Source organism: Zonotrichia albicollis, chromosome 10, assembly GCF_047830755.1.
Source record: "Zonotrichia albicollis isolate bZonAlb1 chromosome 10, bZonAlb1.hap1, whole genome shotgun sequence".
Lineage (NCBI taxonomy): Eukaryota > Metazoa > Chordata > Aves > Passeriformes > Passerellidae > Zonotrichia > Zonotrichia albicollis.
Genome location: NC_133828.1, coordinates 23,508,426 through 23,524,725, shown reverse-complemented (window position 1 = coordinate 23,524,725; position 16,300 = coordinate 23,508,426). Strand labels below are relative to the sequence as shown.

The window sequence follows — 16,300 nt, the reverse complement described above, 5'->3', positions numbered from 1 at the left end:
AAAGTAAATAATGATTTATGCTGCGGAGACTTTAATACTGAATTGTGGCTCCTCACAAATTGAACCAGATTTAAACATGATTTAACCAGACAAACTGCAAGGTCTCACAGCTTTCAAGCCATGCCCTTCCTGCCTTGTCTTTTGGATGATGTCAACTGGTACAAAGCTGAGCCCCAACACAGGCAGTGACAGAGAATCTGCCCTAACATGTTCCTTTGAAGTCATTGTACATAGAGCCTTTTGCTCCTCAGCACAAATTTGTCTTTCCCACAGACACAAAACTGAAGCTGAATATTGGATGCCACAGGTTACCACTGAAAGGATTTATTAACTAAATCAAAACCCTTCATCCCACAGCTTTCAGTCTATGGGATGGGATTCAGTCTGCTTTTATATGCAAACACTGACAGAAAACCTACAAACCATTTGTGTAAGCCCATTCAAGACCTTCATATTTGTTTCGATCCCTTCTGAGTGTGTAATTCCCATTAAACAGAACTTCTGGCATAGTGCTGTTGTTGATCTGTCCTCACATGTTGTTCTTTCATTGCTTCATCTGGCGCAAACCTTCAGAACGCAAGAAGTTAGAAGCCCATTGTTTTAAGGAGGTTTATCACTAAGAAACAGCCAAGGAAATGGAAATGTGAGAATTTCTACCTTATGGTGGACAGCACTGCTGTGATGAGGCAGGTCCATCTTGCTTTATGTGGATCAAAAGACACTGAAATACAGCTTATCTGGAAAAAAAAAAGTGGGTTTTTTTTTCCTTTAATCTTTGGTATTGGATCACACAAATAATTTAAAGTATTCAAGACCTGTTACAAAATTAATGATGGAATACATAATTGACTACAGAGTAAATAGACTTGTTCAGGACTTAAAGTAGCATAAAGATTTCATTCCGGATTTCGGGATGTTAAAGGTGAGAAGCTAGAGGTCTTTTTTACATATTTATCTTACTAAAGATGTCTGTTCACATTGTAAGTTGCTTTTAAGAAACGCTTAATGAGATGGGAATCCCTTTGGCCTTTTCAAAAAAAGCTTTCCTGTGAGTTTACAGCCAGCCAGTCCTCTCAGAAGTCACGGGTAAGGATGGTGAGCTTGAAAGGCACTACCAGACGTTGCTAAATGCACAAACAGGAAATATGAGAGCCCTGCCTGATACCCTGCATGCTTTACATTTCCTGACTGCTTTGTAGAGACTTAACTGCGATACTGTGCTTTGGAGACACTTGCTCAAACACATGCTGCTCTCACCAAACCTCTCTTGCCTGTCTCTTGGCATACTGTGCAGCTCTACTCTCTATCAGATTTATATGCAATATACTCCTAGATCTTGAGATAAACTAACAGGCATCTGAAAGAGACCCCAAATGAAATATTCATGAACTGTCATAACATTCATTACCATTTTATGATTCTTTTTACTTGGTTGAACAACAACGCTTTCTAGCACCCTATTAAATCAGCTAGCAAACTTTATAAATCACCAGCTAAACTACATGAATCTGTCACTTCTTAATGTACTGTCTGGGCTCCAAAAATACTTGAGTACATGGCAAAGTCATACTACTTATAGGACTCTCTTTGCTGTCATTCTTCAGTATTGATTTTTCTGGGCAAACTCCTACTGCGTTAAGAATTCACCATCTTTTTATGATTGAGTTCGAGTCTACAAGAGAGATATGCCAAACAGCTAAAATCTAACAGATATTTAATTTTGAAATTATGAAAAAATATTTAGTTTATTTAGGAAAAAAACCCAGAAAAATTTGTATGAACTCACCAATTACAATGAAAACTTATTGCTGAGTTACAGTGAAGAGAATGGAGTTGTGCAGATCCAGCTAAAGCTCTGCAAGGCTCCTAACGCTGGACTGAAAGCTAACTCAGGCTGCTGGAAAATGATGCTAAATCCTAGTGAAGGAAAGTGGAAGTGACTGGAATTGCTGAGGACACAAATGACCCAAAGAAGAATCAGATCTGTCCATTTCTATTAACATTATCACCTCTCATTTGAGGGCCTTCTGGGCAGAGATCTGCTTGGCTGCCTATACTGCATTTTTCCCACCTATCCCTACTGGATTACAAGAGCTCTCAAACCAACTTTTATCAATGACTTGCTGCCCAGCATTGACACAGTCCTTTCAGTTGTTGGATTTACTGGACTCCACACCTCACCCCACTTCATCTGCCTGGTTTCTTCCTGGTTATGTTGGCTTTGCTAAGCATGTTTCTCTCTGTGCTGCTTGCTAAAATCCAGAATCTATACAATACTTTGTCATGACAAATTTTAAACAATTCTCTGATGACTGAGTTTGGTCACATCAGCCTAGTCAATTATGTAGCTGAGAAAAAACGCTGCAATTATTGCATATCCCCCCCCCATCAAAACCAAAATAAAGCCATCAACTATTTCCTGAATTTATTGGCTATGATGACACCTGACACCTGCAATATTTCCAGCAGTATCTGTTCTGTTGGTAGCATTTTACAAGGTTAAAGTTGCAATAAGTTTTGTGTTCTGAAACTGAAATTTTCTTTATCTGAGCATTTCACCCTTTTCTGCTATGCACTGGGTCTTATTGATTCACGTGACTTTTGCCCCTGAAGCTATGGAAGCCTAAGCACAATTTGAAGCTCATTCTTTTCCTGTAAAGAGCTGATAGATAACCTAGATATTATTTACACACAAGGTTAGCCTTCTGATGCCAGTCATCATTTCTGTGCTTGAAATGAAGCACTGGCTTGAGTGCTTTGTCAGGTTAGAGGAACAGAGCAGGTCCAGGGCCCCTGACATCAGCAGGAGCCACTTATAGACACAAAATAACCTTTGGACTAGGCCAAGGGTATTTGTAACCATTACAAGAACATTTGACATGTCTATATATGTATCCTTAAAAAAAAAAAAAAAAAAAAAAAACTATGGAAAAGACTGAAAATTTCAGAGCAGACTCTAAAATTTTGGTAAATTCATTTTACTTTATAGGAGACGTTAATTGTTAGTGGAGAAACATCCCATTTTGGAAGTAATTGCAAATTTTTCTGGAATGCTTTTCCAAAGTAGAACTGATTTTGATTAATCAACTCTACAGAGGATAAGCTGTTTCCTCAAAAGATTTCAGATTATGGACTCATCATTTTTAAGAAGTTTATCTAATGAAGCAAACAAACAATTCCCCCCCCCCTTTTTATTTTATGAAAACTTACTTTTCTGCCTTACATCTATTGTATTGCACTGACTTAAAGCTTTGTAGTGCATTACACAAGTGGTATCTTCTGAGATGTTTGACAGAAGACAGTAATTTTGTTGCCCTTTCTGTGTAAGGAACATAAAACACAACACGAAAATCAGTAACTGAAGTTGATTGATTTAACTAAACTTGAAGAGCATGGCTTTTCAATTGAAGATGTTTTGTGTGACTTATTAATAAAGTTCTGGATATGTCAGCTTTTTTGACTGTCAGACCTTTAAACTGACTTAACTATATTCCTTAATCCTGCAAAGTCCTGATGAAAAGAATAGGCTTAAGTCTTACCCCTCATCATAGGAGCCAGAGGACACAGGATTTATTAGCCTAGGAACAGCAACATTTTAATGCCATTATCTGAACTGAAGCAGGTTTTTAACTCTAATGTCTGAGATTAAACTGATGTGTTACCACCTGTACCATTCTTGAGCATGATATTGCTAGTAAATTTGAAAGAGATGGCTCAGATATTTCTACTGTTGAGTTTTTAGATTAATAAGATAACTCCTATTTTGTATACTCTTAGTGTCCCTCCTGTTCTTGTTTGCAAAAATTTTTAATGAGCAATTAAAAAGAAAAAAAAGAGAGAAAAAAACTCCACACCACAATAAAATATTGGCTTGTCAAGCACAAAAATATCTGGCACCTGACTGATACACTAGAATTTGTAAAGCTTCGGTTCCCTGTAAATATAATGTCTATTTGATATCCAGAGGAGGAAGGAAGGGTACAACATTCATAGACATCCTTAGTTATTCATAAACTAGTGAATGAACACGAGCCCACTAAAGAGGTGAGGTCTTTTGGTTTGTGTTTTGGGGTTTTTTCCCCCCATAAAATGCATTCCAGAATACATGTTGTGTTTTATGCTTTTGCCTCTCAGTTTTTGAATGCTGTTCCATGACTTTGATTAAAAAAATAAGAGACAGAGTCCAACAATCTGCATTTAAAGAATGGAATTAGATATGTTCTCAAAATGAGACATTCACTGCTTTCAGCCTGTACAAGCACAAGTTTGTTCAGTCAGCTGCTGGCTATGATCCAGTCAAATAGTTAGATGTTTGAATGAACTCAGAGAAATATTTTTACAGTGTGAAGAATTTTGATTCTTGGCTAACCTTAAATCGCTTAGTCATGTAAGAGTATAATTTCACTAGCTAGCAGATATCCCATTGAAATTTCACTTGCAACATGCTTTAGCTCACTGGCTGTGACCCTAGGTAGGGTCACACACACAGCTGTTTAAATAAAAATATACACCATAATAACTCACAGTGTGCTCTAGTAATGCAGAAATGTGAGTGAACAGCTTATTGATTTTAGTGTCTGACATGACCTGCTCATAATTAGGAAATCAATAACCTGGATTCTTCCTCTCTTCTCCAACACCCACCTTTTCTCCAAATTCACAAAATATCTCCACATTCAAATAGTGCTGATGCTGGATTCCCATCCCAATTCCTCAAGCACTTTTATAAAAGTTAAATGATTCCCCACATTTTACTTTGGTCCAAAGGTCTGGATGGTGGCTGAGAAAGAAATTTACTTAATAGTACAAAATAATGTTCAAAAGAGATCTTAAAACATGGCAAGGATATAGCAGATTTTGGCTGTTAATAAGAGCATAACTACATTAGAAGAAAAAACTCAGCTGACAACACTGGTCAAAACATTGATGCTTCATCAATTGTCCCAGTTGACAAAATAGCTGCAGAGTATGATCTTCTCCCATAATTACCCTGTGGCAGGGAGGCCTTAGCCCTTTGCAAGATGCTTTTGACTTTAGCACTGCTGTGCCCAGGTGACATTTGCCAGTTAGCTCCCCACTAGGTACTGCTGGTCTTTCAGCAGATTTACAGAATGCTGCAGGGCTTGAAAACATTTGAGGTTATTGCTCTAGAGCAGAACAGGGCATGCAGACAAACTAATGGAAGAGATCAAATATTGAAATAGCACATATAAAAGACCTCAGGCATCTTACATGGCATCCCAGAAAAGAGTCAATTATGGGGAACAGGAAGAATCTAATAATAACCAAAGTAGGCCATATGCAAACACTGTCATCCTGGCAAAAATTTGAAAGAAGCTATACAAATAGCAGTGAAGGAAGACAAATATGCACACTCAGAGCATGCATACCCCAGAGTACCCTTTCTGAATCACCTTATGAGAATATGATCTACCAAGCTGGGGGAATCCAAATTCAGGTGGAGCTACATTTCACCTGAAAAGCCTGCCAAAGCCAAGCTTCCTTGCACTCCCAATCTACCAGAAATACACTCAGGAAAAAAGCCCAAAACAAAACCACATCAAATATTTTTGTACTTGCGCAATTCTTTATACTGGCTAAGAAAGGAGCAATGCACAATGTTACATCTTTTTCACTAGGCTTAAAATGCAGAGGCAGCATGTAAAACCAGGAGGAATTATAATCAGAAGAGAATAATGCCACAGGAAGCCCAAAGCAAGGACCTGAGTTTCAGCAAGTCTTTGAAAATACACAATTTGCACTCTTGCAGCCTCACATACTGAGGGTTTTGTATGGATATTAGGGTGCTGACAAAACAGCAATGTATTCCAAGATAAAGCACAAGCATAAAAACCCTCAGAGAGACATATTAGGAGTTATTCAGTGAATATTGAACAATAGGGTTGTCAAAAGGATTATTTTTCTGTGTAAGCTTTTTTAAAAATAAACATATGTTTTAAAAACCAGCATTCTCAGAAAGAATTCAGAATGTAATTCAGAAAGAATTAAGTTCTAGCACAACAGGTATAAAGCTTCCCCCTTCATTTAAAGTACTATTCCCTAGCCTACAGTCTTTTAAGCACTGTATAAATGACCACATTGGTGTAAGAGGATATACAATTTCTTTCACATCAAATGTCAACATATTAAACTTCAGCAATGCACTGGTACCATTTGAGGCCTTTGTGATGAACAAACAGCAACTCCAGCAATTTTTTCCCACCGACTCAGTTGTATTCAGTGTAAGACTTCCCTTTACTCTAGCTTTTGGAATGGGTGTGGGTACATCTTAAGTAGCTGTCACTAGCATGCTCTCGCTTTCAGCCTGCAGCGCCTGGGCTGGATTTTGGAGGGCTCTGGCACATGCCCAGGCAGTGATGCTCTCTCTGCCTCTCCAGGGGACATTCCAGGACTTAAACACACCATTTCCCAGAACTCTAAGGTTTATGTGCTGAGGGTTTGTAATTTAGCACATAACATACACACATTGCCCTTCACAAAGGTTTCTATGATTTTTCTCAGAAACTTTAATATTCTTGTGGAAACAGTGTAGTAAATTTGATCAATTCAATGATAAAATTTATGGTATGAGGCTACTCACAGCATTTTTGAAGCATAGCTAAGGAGGAAACTAACAAGTGGAAATGATATGACATTTTGGGGGGAGGAAAGGAATGTGAGAATTTAAAGTGGGGAAAAAAAATATTCAGATTTGTAGCTGCTCTCCTCTCAACTCAGAGAAAACCCCAGAAAATATTCCCCCATCTTTTCCTTTGTACTTATCTTTAGAGCCCACAGAGCAATATAGATTGTTTCTCTTTCTTATCAGGGAGTCTGTTTACCTGCCCCAGATTTATTTCCTCTGATCTTCACATCAGCAATACTGTGGCTGAACTTGATAGTCCTGCTGCATAGAACCTCTTCCCTTCTCCTCCCCACATTTTCATATCGTTAAGAGAATCAACTTGATCTATCAGAAATCATTAAATTTGAAAATAAAAATAAATCTATCCACTTATGGGTTTATTAGCCGTGCTCACCTGCAAAACAGCAGAAACATTTAGTTACCTTTGCTTCTGCCCCTCAGTGCTATTCTACAACAACTAAAACTACAAAATTTCTAGACTGGAAAACATAGCTCTTTATCACAGCCTTACTATGAACTGAGGTATTAAATGCTACAGCAATCTGATTCAATTGTATTGTAAAAACCTCAAACCACATTATATTCTAATAGCAGAACTAGGTTTGGTTCTTTTTTTCTTTTTAAAAATGAACCCTAAAAATACTAAATTTCTTACTTCTGTACAGCAAAATACCACTGTTATAGTCCAAATAAGTCCCAACCTGATTGCAGAAAACACTTCAAAGTACAGCACACCACAGATCCTCTCTCCTGTCCCACCATCTCCTCACACTGACATTTGAATGAGGCTTTCCAGCATGTGCAAACATTCTGTTTCAAATGTACTTCTCATCTTTCAGTGAAAACCATGCCTAGGCCAGATGCTTTGGTTGTCTTTTACATTTATTTAATTGGTTGTCAATTAACATGAAACTGACAAAAGCAAATCTGCCCCCTTTGCAATAATTTCTTTTGAGACACAAATGCCTGTGCCTCATCCTGGCTGGTACTAGAACAAGCAGAGCCTAGAAAGAACTGTTTGTTTCCTGGAATAAATTTTTTGGGAGAGCGCAAATTTGTATTCACTAAAATTAATTAGGTCTAGATAATTAGCAATTAACTCCATTTAAAAAAGAAATAAATGTTTAGTCCAAATAAATCCTGGTCTGCGTATGTGTGTCCTTAAGAAACTGGAGTTAACTTCTATGGGTGCATTTCGTCAGGTAGAAGGAAAGTGAAGACTGATCACTGAGACAATTAAACTCAAACAGAACAAAAGAGCATAGCAGAAGTGCCAGGTGCTGTATTTCTCTGTTTGAAGGTGTCTGTGGCTGCCTGTACACGATTTGCACTTTGTAACGAAGGACCGCTGGCACCCAAGGTCCTACCGAAGCAGTGAGTTTGGAAGGAATGCTTTCAAGGAGCAAAGTTTATCAAAGCTGGGACAAATGAGTATTTCTGTCAGCAGTAATGCCAACTTATGCATCCCCCGTGCCCTTCTTAACTCCATGCTCTTCTCTCTGGTGTGCCTGCATGGTAAGTGATATCAGGGCAGTGATCCCATTCAGGAAAATTCCTGAAAGGCAGTAACTGCTATAGGCACCATTGCAAAGGAAGGACTTAGGTGGAGAGAACATAATACAATATAAATGGGTTTTTTTTTCCCTAGAGGTAGTTCTGTAAAGCCTTACCGTGAGGGAGGCTTCATTCTGGGCCGTGGCTGTGCAGCCCCACAGGCAGGGGCAGGGCTGGGGTCGGGGCTGTGCTGGCAGCAGCGGGGTCAGGGAGCCCCAGGCGTGACAAGGACAGAGCTGTGCTCCCACATCCCCTCTGCTGCCTTTCCCAGCTGAGCCGCAGCCACACAGCACCAAGAGAAAGTGGGTTTTTTTCCTTCCAGTTGCATAAGGAAGCAGTCAGACCTTGCAGTCCTTATGATTTGTCTCCAGCTCAGCTGACTAAGATGTACAAGTCAGGAAACTAACATCTTTTGTATCAATTTTCCAGTCACTTTTTATGGGTGCTGTAAACTACACTGAAGCTATCCCTTCTCAGTTCACACTGGTGAGCTGTGAGTCTGTAACAGAGCTCAGTCTGTTTTATGTAGCCAATTTCAAATATTTGCTACAGAAGACCCTTACCTCATAATATTTATTTAATACTTTGATGAAGCAGCAGTAGGCTATACCATCCTACTACAGAATTATTAACAGTCTGGAGGATCCTTTAATTGTTAGTGACAGAGAACAGCTGAATACTGCAGCAGTGTTACTTGAATGACTCTTTCTTTAAAAGCTGTATTGTATCAGACTTGTTTCAATTTACATTACCACTGATGGTCTCTCTTCAGTCTTTACACAGAATTCCAATTGACGTCAAAGAGGAGTAATCACACATGAAATGAATGGAGAATATATCCCTTAAAATTTAATGTGTACACGATATATTAACTATCATTTTACTTTTATACTAGAATATTAACTATAATTTGCAGAATAAGGATTTTCTGAGTTTCCTCCCCCCAGAGAAAATTAGGAACTTAATGTGCAGTGTACTCTTGCTGAGCTCAGAGATGGCACTGGAGCCTGTTGAGAAAATGATGCTGTGAATTCCCCAAACAACTTTAAAACAACTCTCAAAGCATCTCACACTAAACCCACACATGGGATTGAACCTCCAAACTGAGATTAGCTGCCATGAAAGGTGACATTATATAGGCTAAAAGAACAAAATACTGCACCAAATTAATGAACCAGTTTACTGGGAATTGAGGTCGGGGGTTTGCTGTCTGTAAAGGAAAAAGGCCAAGCTGAATAGAAGCAAAACATTCTACTAATAGAATGTTAATAGGCCAATAAAAAGCTTCATAAAAGGTACATTTTTTTTACTTTAATGGGATAAGCAGGAAAAAACAGACAACACCATAATTTATATACAAAAGAATAATGGCAATACAGCTGTAAAAGGTGTGTAATTTTACTGAGACAGCTTATGTGACATCTTTTCACTTGATGACAAAAAATGTCAAAACAACCCTAAAAGCACCACTTTCCTGGAACATACTGAACTAAGGCCAAGTTTAAGGTGAAAGTCCTTCAATGTTTCACCTTCATAGAACTACTTGTTGCATCTTAGCTGCTTTGCTTTCCTTCCATTGAAGGCTTTGGCACTTTTCTTACAGACATTCACAGTCAATGATTGTTCAAAAATCTCAGCACTAAAAAGGCAGCACCCAAGGCCATGCTCTCAACATCTACTCTCAGCAGTGTGAGCTGAATCAAAGCCTCAATAAGATGGCACAGGTACAGAAGTGGCTGGGGATGAGATGAGGAAAAAAGCAGCATTGAAAGGCAAATGTCTGTTAAAGAAATATTGATTTCTACCAGGGAGAAACCAAACAAAACAAGAACACCTGCTGCAGCCCTTATCTGGCTTGTTCTCTTATCTGCATTTGGTCTTTAAACAAAATTTGTACCCTCCGCAAGAGAATTTCTAATACAAAATCAGTGATAGTGGGATGCAGCACAGCATCCAAGAATTATTTTTAAGTGCTTACTTAAACTCATCTAAATCTAGAATGCCTTGAGCATTTATTTTTTTTTATGTGGTTTCCAAGTTAAAATGTAAAAGCATAGGCAGTAGCCTTCAAAGCCTGCATAAATAGGGAAAAAACACATTTTAGAGAAGAGTGTGCTGGTTTCTAGAGTCCTTTAAAAAAAGGTTAAAAGCCCTTACAAATATTGCTTTTGGTAATCAATTTTTTTCAGCCAGACTGGAGTGGTTATAGAAATTCTGTCCTTCTAGGGAGGACTCACTGGCCACTTCAGTTTTCTTAGATTCAGCATTAGGACAGTGACTCAGTCAAGGAGTATTGCAGCTAGGGGAAGAAAGAGAGAGAAGGCAGGAAGGAAGAATGTCTGCTGAAGTTGAAAGGGTATATTAGGCTTGGTAAATGAACAGTCAGTATGCCGTGATTGTGGGTCTAACTTAAAAGCAAAAAAAACCCACAGAAAATACTTGGAAAATAAAATGGGAAAAGAAGCATCAGGGAAACAATGGGGAAACAAGAAGCAATTCCTGTGTGGCAGACCCGACTCAAAGGCCACCAGTAAGGTGCCCTTTCCAGAGCATGTGTTCCAGCTCCATCCCATGGTCAGGCTGATATGAACAGCCAGTGGAGCTGGGTGTATCATAGAGAGGGCTTCATTATCTACACCCATGGGAAACATCGGAAGATGGAGAGGGAAAGAAGGAGATTGGCATCTACAGCAACACCAAGCACAGCAAAAGGAAAAAAGAAAGCATGAACATATCCCTGTCCATAAATTCCAGCTGTATAAGGGAGCTTCCAGGAATGTCAGGAATACTCTTGAAGTTTACATAAATCACACTTCTCAAAATGAAGTGAAAGTTCTGTCATGGATTCCCAAATGCTTTGTAGGCTAATCACATGAAATAGAAGAACACTGTGATTAATGACAGAGGAGAAATGGATAATAATGTGGGGAACTTTTCAGAAATGTAAGGTTTGCCAGAGAAAAAGTGCCAATCCTACCATCTCAACTAGTCACAAGTGTCATTAGCCAAAGTGAGAATGGATGTCTTTTAGTTGAGGTACTTGTGAGCATATGACCACTGACTGAATTGAAACAACTGAGCTGAAAGAATTTATGTGAAAATGGAAGGATGCAAACCAAATTTCCACAGCAGAACCATGTGTTGCACCAAGCAGGAACTGCAACAGGCCCTGCAGGCCCCAGTTCAGCAGGCAGTAGGAGGGAGGATGGTTAGGGAGATAGATAGGCTGCCAGAGACCATGGAAGAAGAAACATCCATACTATTACAAATGAAAAGTCCAAATATAGTATGCAGATATAGTGAAAATGTGGAGTTGATGCAGTTGAGAGTCAGCAGTCATAATCTACATATTCCGGTCACATGAGAAGGCAAAAAAACCAAAACACAGGTATGCTCCCAAAACACTCCAGCACACAAATGCACACACAGAGAGGAGTGTACTTGCAAACTCACCATGTTATTGACTGAGATTGAATGAACTCACTCTTAATGCCTTTCACATTTTCAAGACCTGAAGAAGGGAAGTTAGGCAGCAAGTGCTGGCAGTCCCTGCTGCCTGTGCACTCAGCATGTGGGCAGGGAGAATATCCTTTCATCACCTGAGTACTGGTAAAGATATCTGGAAGTTTGTCCACCCTGCAGCTTTTATTCTTTAAAGGTTTATTCTGATAGTCTTGCTCCTCCAGAGTGTATTCAATTGCCACATATATGTGAAGCAGTTGCTAGCTGTTGGCAAGCCACTCACACTTTATATATCCCCATAAAACCTGGCAAAAAAGAAGATGCAAAGAGAGGAGCCTTTGCTTGGCTGGAGAGCACAGAGCAAAGTACTAAATGCTTTGAAAATGCAGTGTCTGCATAGCCCTCATTGCCTCACATGGGTGCAACTTTAGTAGCAGAAATTCATCAATAGAGAGGAGGGTAAGGATGCTTATGTTGTAGTTAAAGAATAGGCACAGAAACTTATATATCTGAGAGAAAAAGGCACCTTCTGGAGCAGCCAGTCCTGGCACTCTGCACCCATGAAATACACCTCCTGGAACAGGATCTTACTTCACCATGCAGTGGGTTTAAAGAATGCGGGCCCAGTTCTCTCCTGGCTGGGTGTGAGCACTGTGCTCCAAGATCAATGCCATTACATACATCTGCAGAGCAAGAGTTGGTTTGTGTGTGATTTGAGAACCCTTGCAAAGAACACTAACAGCATCTGAGAGCTCTCAGTTATCCTCTGAAGACTAGGCTGTCTGCCAAGAGAACAGCACATTAGGCAGATACATCAATAATTTCCATCATCTGTCCACCAAAGAAAGAGATCCATTCACCTTAAGATGCATCATATTTGGATTTTACCATGCTGAAAAAGGCAGAACTTGTAGTATTCTGAACTTTCTTGGTATAACAGGATTGGTTCCCTTTAGTGCTGCTCAGATGTAGCTACTGCCTCAAGGAATTTATATTAATTCAATGAGTCCCATCCCTTCAGTGACAGGAGTGGGCTATTTTGCCATAAATTGGCTAAACTCCATGGCTATAACAGATCAAATGAGGTGTGCCCATACATAATGTTTAACCATAAAATTTAACTAAAGAAATAAAATTTGAACACTGGCCAATAAAGTGGATGGAGAAGTGGCAGAGATGGTCTCAGCAGCAAACCTATTCCCAGCACTGAGTGTGGGACAAGCATTTCAGAATGTAAAATTAGGTGAGCCACATTCCAAGCTGGTGATTTCAATACACCTTTTAGAAGGTAAAACTTAAACTGAATGCTGTTGAATATGCTATTTCCATGTCATTTACTCTTTTGCTGTGACTATTTCAGAGGTCTTGCCCAGCTATTCAGCTGAGAAACTGCCCAGCTCTGTTCTGTGCTGCATTTTGTTGCCTACCGGCTCATTTTGACTAACACTGTGTTTTCAGATGATTATGCTGCACTGAGGAAAAGCAAACAATTCTTGCCTACATCTGAAAAACATTTTGATCAATACAGAAAAAGAAGCATTTTAGTTTGGCGTGCTGCTGTTTGCATAGGATTGGAATTAAAAACTGAAAAAGAGAAAAAAAAATTCCCGCTCCAACCCTCCTCATTACAGGTCTAAGTATTTTAATGCCTAAATACTGACTTAGATAATCTGATAATTGGGTTTGCATTCCCCAGCCTGGTCCTGCCTTGTGAAAACTGGAGTCTGGAAAGATCATAGAATAGGGAGCAGAGAGCTGATACTCCTACCCTAAGCAGCTATTCCTCCTCCTTCAGCCACCACCTGTTTTTCCACATTACATTCTCTATCATACATCCATTACCTGGCTTTAAAAAGCACACAGCCTTGGCAGGTAAGTCCCCTGTATGGCAGGAGAGAACAAAGGCACTGTAACTCTGTCCACAGCTCCTCTTCCTACCACTGGTTCTCTCCTTCCCAGGCTTTTGAGGGCTTTCCTTAAATACTCCACTGACAGGCCACTGGCTTACCTCCCTAAGTCTGGGATTCCAGTGAGGCTGGGCAATTAGAATTTGTCCCTAAGGCTACCTGTCTACTCAGACTTCCTGGCCAAATATTAAAAAAATCCCAAATCCTTGAAAAATGCTTGGGTTACAAAGGCTGCAGGCACTTGAGGAACAAGAACAAAAGGAGAGACACACAGCAAGTCACAAAGCCACAACTATAGAAAGGGGATTTATTAAAGCTTGTCCCCATCTCAGCCACTGTAAGTTGCTGGGGTTTAATGTCCTGTGGGAAGCAGGGCAGCTACTGGAGCCAGCAGCACAGCAAGTGTTTTCTCTCTGGGATATTTTGGGTCATTAAATGTTGCCAAAGGCATATTTGTCCTTGGATGACTTAAAAGCAAACCTTTTAAAAAACTGGCATGTGGGATTCAGTGAGGTAATGAGTGATGTGAAAGAGCCAAATATTAGACTGTAAGCACTGGAGTATGACTGAAATTTCACATCACCTAGAGGATAAAGTAAAATTCAGTTACTTATTTTGAAACAGCAAAAAAGATTTCCTGATTTTATCAGTGCTGAGGTCTATTTGAAGCTGGCATGTAGCAGAGGATAATTTCCTAGTATCACATTCTCTTTGAATGGCTCATTTGTTTACTATAAGCAAAATGAAATAGGGTTTCAAATAGGCTGCTTCTCCATTGACTGCACCCTGCCAAGGTCTAACACACAGACATAGGTGGGTGATTTTCTATCCAAACAATATTTCTATTTTCTATCCAAACAATAGCCAAAACTTCAGTTGCTGGCTTCCCCAGGAGGCTGTGCTGTCCTCTACAGCTTGTGAGACTGAATGGCACTAGAGCAGGTACAGTCTCTGGCAAGATAACAAAGGTTTGAGTGATCAAGATGAGAGAAAAGCTAAGGAGGCACAGAAGTATTTTCTCTTTTCATGCTTCTGGCAAAGGATGAAAAAGACCTTGTCCTTGTGGGCAAAATGAAATGCAGAGGTAACAGAAAATGCTTGCTACAAAAATCACCAAACAAGATATAATATTTCTCTTAGTTTCAGGGGAAATAAGACAAGTAAAAACATCTGCTGTCACCTATAAATGTCTTTCTTGCAGAAATGATGTAACTGGGACCAGGCTTATGGCATTTGCCTCTATTGCCCCATGGGAAACTCCTACTTGGATCTACTGGAGCTTTTTGCAGCACCCACAATGCTGAGTGAAGGACAATGATTCCTTCTGGAGAAGGACACATCATGTTCTTGCATTAGACTAAACATTCCATTTATTGCAGATGGATTGTAACAGGGTCCTGATGCCATCTCTAACCTGGGCACTCTGCCATGCTGCAAGTTCATTCCAGCAATGTACTGAGATGGCTTTGGTGCTCTTAGTCTCAAATCTCTTTGGAGACAGTCCAGGCAGGCTTTCCCTACTTTTTGACAGCTCTTGGCTTGCTTCTTCCAGGCTCAGCAGTTCATTTCCAAATTTCCCACACTCCTGACATTGCTCCTCTTTGATTCAGCCATGCCCAAACCATGCGAAAAAAAAAAGGCAAGGAAGGAATCCAGCCCTTCTGCAAGCCTGGAGTCTGGTCTCCAGATGGTGAGCATCCACACCTTCTAAATTTTTTCCCAGCCCCTAAGATGGCCTCTCAAGAGGAACACCTCTCAGGAGGTGTTCTTACATTCCCTCCTTTGCCTCCTGCTGGCAGCAGTGCAGGGAGGGCCTTTGCTGAGCACCACATACAGCTCCTCAAAAGCAGATCTAGAGCAGAATTCCACCCCACAACAGAAGTAATCAAAGGAAAGCCCAGAGAGCATCTCCTAAACACAACATTTCCTCCTAAGGAGCAGGCCTTTGTGCCCTTCCTGACTGAAGTCAGAGATGTTCAATGTGTTACACAGATGCACCAGAAGTTTTGTAAATCCAGATGGTTATTTCTGATGTTTTAGATACTGGTTAACAGTTCTAAATATTTGCCTGCTGTTGGTAATCATCCAGGTTTGTGAATTACTCAGAAAACACTCAATTAGCAAGAAATTAATTATGTTTTTAATTACCCGTTCTTCTGTGATGATATATAGCATAAGCATAGATCAAATGAACAAAAATGCAGAAGATTATGCACACAGAGTTGGAAGGAAGCCTCCCCTGAAAAGTCCTTTTGTAAATCCTGACTGCAGCTAAATAGTAAAAAATAAGATGGACAATAGTAATGGGAACTGGGGAGAAAATGTCACATTTGAGGTCACATATGGGTCTGGATTCAAACTCAGGTCTGACACGGGATGTGCACCATCCATAATTGTTCAACCATTCCATCAGCACCAGGTACAGCATGTTCCACCCAAACATCCTTTTGTCCAGCACTTCCTGTAAGCATTTCTGAAGCCTTGAACCAGCTGACAGAAAATTCTTGGCATAAGGATGAAGGAGGGATGTAGGCCATTTGAACACAACACTGGGTGTATTCAGAACACCCTGGTGTTGGACATAGAATATCTTGCAGAGGTTCAGGGCAAAGGAAAGAAGAAATGCAGGATAGGTGCTAATGCACTTGGCTGGGAGAGTCTAGCTGAGGTGCCAATCCTACCACAGGCCCTTCCTAACAAAGATGTGCCAGCTTGACTGCTTGGCCCCTTT

The 16,300-nt window shown here is 40.0% G+C and overlaps 1 long non-coding RNA gene across 1 annotated transcript; it reads right to left on the bottom strand.

Moving 5' to 3' along the window:
* Positions 1-434: 434 nt before the first annotated feature.
* Positions 435-7,412, bottom strand: LOC141730500 (uncharacterized). The gene is made up of 3 exons (XR_012582033.1): positions 7,348-7,412; positions 658-737; positions 435-567 (listed from the first exon to the last, which is right to left on the bottom strand). It is a non-coding gene; the product is annotated as an uncharacterized LOC141730500 (long non-coding RNA).
* Between the last annotated feature and the right edge of the window lie 8,888 nt (positions 7,413-16,300).